Below are 5,227 nucleotides of genomic sequence, written 5' to 3'. Positions count from 1 at the left end.
GCATTGAACTGGGCTTACCCATGGACTATCAGAAATTGGATATATCAAACCTGCATCTAGCAGTTTAATAATCTCTTTCTTAACTACATCTTGCATATTAGGATTTAGTCTTCGTTGACGTTGCACATACGTTTTATGACCTTCTTCCATAAGGATTTTATGTGTGCAATACGAAGGACTTATTCCTTTAATATCATGAATCTTCCATGCAATGGCTGGTTTATGAGCTTTCAACACAGAAATGAGCTGTGATTTCTCATTTTCAGTAAGAGAAGACGATATTATTACAGGCAATTCAGATTCACCATGTAAATAAGCGTATTCCAAATGGTTTGGAAGTGGCTTTAACTCTAATTTCGGAGGTTCTTCTATCGATGATTTATATCGATATCTGTCTTCTTCTTTTAGCATTTGAATTTCTTCTGTTGTTGGTTCATATCCATTAGCTATTAGTGTAGCTAACATTTCAGCTTCATCAATTGGTTCATTACCTTCTCCTAAAGAACATTCTCCCGTTCCTTGTAATTCTGGAAATTCTTCTAATAATTCTGCATGTGCATCTATAGTTTGAATATAATAACATGTATCATCTGCAGATTGTGGTTGTTGCATTGCTCTATCAACTGAAAAGGTAACACTCTCATCCTCTATACTTAGGGTCAGTTTCTTACCGAACACGTCTATCATTGCTTTAGCCGTGTTTAAGAATGGTCTTCCTAATATGAGAGGAACTTGAGAATCTTCTTCCATGTCCAAAACAACAAAATCTACTGGGAATACTAAAGTACCAACTTTAACTAGCATGTTCTCCATTATCCCTCTAGGATATTTTATTGATCTATCGGCTAGTTGTATGCTTATTCTGGTTGGTTTCAATTCTCCAAGGTCTAGTTTAGCGTATAGTGAATACGGCATTAAATTTATACTAGCACCTAAGTCTGCCAATGCTTCTATTGAACTAAGACTACCCAGAAAACATGGAATTGTGAAACTTCCTGGATCAGATAGTTTTTCTGGTATCTTATTTAACAGCACTGCTGAACAATTAGCATTCATAGTAACAGCCGAGAGTTCTTCCATTTTCTTTCTATTCGTGATTAGATCTTTCAAGAATTTAGCATATCTTGGCATTCCTGAAATTACATCAATGAAAGGAAGATTTACATTTATCTGTTTAAACATATCCAAGAATTTGGATTGCTCGGCTTCAAGTTTTTCCTTCTTCATTTTACTCGGGTAAGGAAGTGGTGGTTGGTACGGTTTAACATAAGGTTTATCCTTAACTGTGTTATCTTCATTAACCTTTTCAACTACCGGTTCTTTTTCCTTATCCTGATCAGGTTGTGGTTCTTGTGTAGTAGGGATAGTTTCATCAGAAGTTACAGGTATTTCAGGTGTTTTAAGTGTTGTACCACTTCTTGTGGTAATAGCTTTAGCTGTTTCATTCCGAGGGTTAGCATTTGTATCGCTTGGTAGACTTCCCGGTTTTCTTTCACCTATTAACCTTGCTAGGTTACTTACTTCTTGTTCCAGATTTTGAATAGAAGCTTGTTGATTTCTAAATGCTTGAGCATTTTGTTCATTGGTTTGTTTTTGAGATGTGAAAAACTGCGTTTGAGTTTCAACTAGCTTCGTCATCATATCTTCTAAATTCGGCTTTTTATCATCGGTTTGTTGTGGTGGTTTGTTTTGAAAATTCGGTCTTTGCTGATTGTAAGTATTATTGGATACTTGTTGATTGCTAGGACCTTGTTGGTTGTTGTATGGAATATTTCGGTTATAATTCTGGTTTTGATTGTAAATCGGTCTTGGCGGTTGATAATTATTCTGATAATTATTTCCAGGCCTTTGGTTTATGTATGAAATATTCTCTCTTTGTTCCATTGTTAATTCAATACTTAGACAATCTTTTGTCAAATGTGGTCCTCCACACTGCTCACAACTAATTCGTATAGCATGAATATCTTTAGTCATCTTTTCCATTCGTCTTTCGAAAGCATCTATCTTTGCCGAAATGGAATCTAAGTCATGGCTAGAATCGGCTCTAGCTGCTTTAAATGATCTAATGATATCTTTTTCTTGGTGCCACTCATGTGAGTGGGAAGCAGTATTATCAATAATTTTGTAAGCATCAGTTTCGGTTTTCTTCATAATAGAACCACCAGCTGCTATATCTATGTCTTTTCTTGTAGTGATGTCGCATCCTTGGTAGAATATTTGTACTATTTGACAAGTGTCTAAACCATGTTGCGGACATCCTCTTAATAACTTTCCATATCTTGTCCACGCCTCATATAGAGTTTCATTTGGCTTCTGTGTGAACGTAACAATTTCTGCTTGAAGTCTTACGGCTTTAGATGCAGGAAAAAATTGTTTAAGAAATTTGTCAATTAAAACGTCCCATGTATCGATCGCCCCTTCAGGTAACGATTCCAACCAATCTTTGGCTTCTCCCTTTAAAGTCCAGGGAAATAACATGAGATATATCTGTTCATCCTCCACTTCTCGTATTTTAAATAGTGTGCAGATCCTATTAAAGGTACGTAGATGTTCATTTGGATCTTCCTTCGGCGCACCACTAAATTGGCATTGATTAGTCACCATGTGTAGAATTTGTCCTTTGATTTCATAATCTGGCGCATTAATGTCTGGATGAGTAATTGCGTGACCTTGGCCAGTGCGTTTAGCTCTCATTCGGTCTTCCATACTTAAAGGTTCCAGATTCTCCATAATTGAATTTGTTGAATCGGAATCACTAGATGATTCTGATTTAATAGTTCGTTCCTCAACAATCTCTGTTTGAATGATTGGTGGTTCCGGAGGAAAGTTTAATGGTTCAGGATCTACGAACCGTTCCTGAATATTTTCTGGATTCTCAATTGTGAGGTTTGTTTCAAAAACTGGATTATCGGAAATTTGAACTGAAGTACTTGGTCGACTGGATGACGATTCTAAAGAAAAATCAACGGCGGTTATATTTGTTAAACGATGTCTTGATCGAGTTACAGGTGGTGAACGTACAAAAGGTGGTGAACGTCTTGCTCGGTGCATTCACTGAATATCCTATTAGTTTTTAAAAGGAAAGAAAAATTATAATAAGTTATCCAATTAATAGACTTTTCTGATTTTGCCCACGTTTCGAATAGCCAAAAGATGCAGCAGAGGGGCAGGATTCGTTTGGTCTCAATATAATTGAGGACTGTTTGGCTCCAATAACCCGGTCCACGTACAAATCCAACTATTACTACGAACCAGAAAATTTTGATGTCTATTAATTTAACCACTCAAAATAAATTTTCGTAATTTTTAGAAATTTAGATAAGAAGTAGAAAAAATTCTAAGTCCTAAAAACTAGAATAGCGAGAAATAAGAGAGAAAAAGAGTTCGTCGCAAAAGGTCGAAAAAGAAAAATGGTTGAAAAATAAAAGGTGACGGAAAAATAAAAGAAACTTATAAAAACTTAAAAATACTTAACTAATTTAACCTTATTACTACAACTAACTTAAAATTATAATCGCAAATTGAAATTACTAATTGGAATGATAATTGATACATAGTAAAAGGTCTAAAAATATTAAAGCTTACAGGAAAAACTAAATCCCAAATGGAAATAACTTAAAAAGAAACTAAAACGTAAAAAGGCGTCGCAAAATTCTAAAGCACCTAAATCTTAGTCTAAAGAAAAAGCACTTAAGGAGTTCTACGGCGAAGCCTAAAAATATAGGAGTAAAAATAACTATAGCGAAAACTAAGTTTAAAATTAATTATGAGCTAAAAAAATACAAATATTACGCTACAACGATTAAAAAGGGACAAAATATAAAAGTTATAAAAAGTTATAAAAATATTAGATTTTATAAAAATGTTATTTTTATATTTTATAATTTAAAGTATTAAGTATTATATAATTAAAACTAGTTAAAAGTAATAATTAATTTAATTAACTAAAACTTAATTAATAATAATAAATAAAACTAGGGTTTAAATAATAATAATTAATACGCATTAAATGCGAAATTAGGGTTTTAATGTGGCCCTGTCAGACCCTTCATGCGAGTCGCATGGTTTTAGGGGTTGGGTCATGCGAGTCGCATGACTGAACTGGACCAGTTCAACTGGACTGGTTCAAATGACGGGTCACGTATTATTTTATATTTAATTTCTTTTTTTCTGTTTTATATTTAAAATATAAATATATTAAAATAAAAACTTAAAAATAAACTTAAAATACTTTATAATTTTGTAAAAATAAAAGAAAAACTTAAAAATATACTTAAAATACTTTTTTTTTTTTCGATTTTAAAAGCTTTTTTTTTTTTTTTTTTAAACAAAAATATAAATTTTACAAAAACTAATTATAACTTAAAAATTAAAAAATATGGCGTTTCGCTTCGAGCGTTCCCCGGCAGCGGCGCCAAAAATACTTGATGTCAAAGCAGGGGGTATAAAATACTATTAAATTTTATAGGAAAATACTATTAAATACGATACAATTTTACACAAGATATTTATTTATTTATAGAATGGATATACTTAAACCTTGCTACAACACTTATAGGCAGTGTACCTAATCGTACAGTAGTGTAGTTTTTAGTAAGTCCGGTTCGTTCCACAGGGAAATCTTTAAACAAAGCTCAACGCTATATTAGTTTACTTTTATAAAAATACAAATATATATATAGGTAATATTATTATTATAAAGGGGGGTTTTTACCGTTTAATGACCGGTTTGTCGATTTTAAAACTTTATTCGTAGTTAAAACCTAATGTAAAATATAAAATAAATACAAGACTTTAAATTAAAGCGTAAAGTAAATAACGATAATGAAATTGCGATTAATAAAAATGCGATAAAATTAAATTGCGATAATTAAAAGTACGATAATTAAAAGTGCGATTAAATAACAATAAAAGTGCGATAATTAGAAGTGCAATTAAATATAAAATAAAGGAAATTAAATATGAAATAAAAGAATTATGCTTATTTAAACTTCCGTAATCATGATGTTTGACGTGTTGATTTTAGTTTTATGCCCATGGGTTAATTGTCCTTTGTCCTGGATTATTCAATATGTCCGTCTGGTTTTTGTCCATAACAGTCCATCAGTCATAAATATAAATTGCAAGTGTCCTTGTCAAATTATTATTATACCCGAAGATAAATATTCCAACTAATTGGGGATTCGAATTGTAACAAGGTTTTAATACTTTGTTTAATGAATACACC

The sequence above is a fragment of the Rutidosis leptorrhynchoides genome, chromosome 11 (genome assembly GCF_046630445.1).
Source record: "Rutidosis leptorrhynchoides isolate AG116_Rl617_1_P2 chromosome 11, CSIRO_AGI_Rlap_v1, whole genome shotgun sequence".
NCBI lineage: Eukaryota > Viridiplantae > Streptophyta > Magnoliopsida > Asterales > Asteraceae > Rutidosis > Rutidosis leptorrhynchoides.
Note: the sequence above shows the minus strand (reverse complement) of the source record.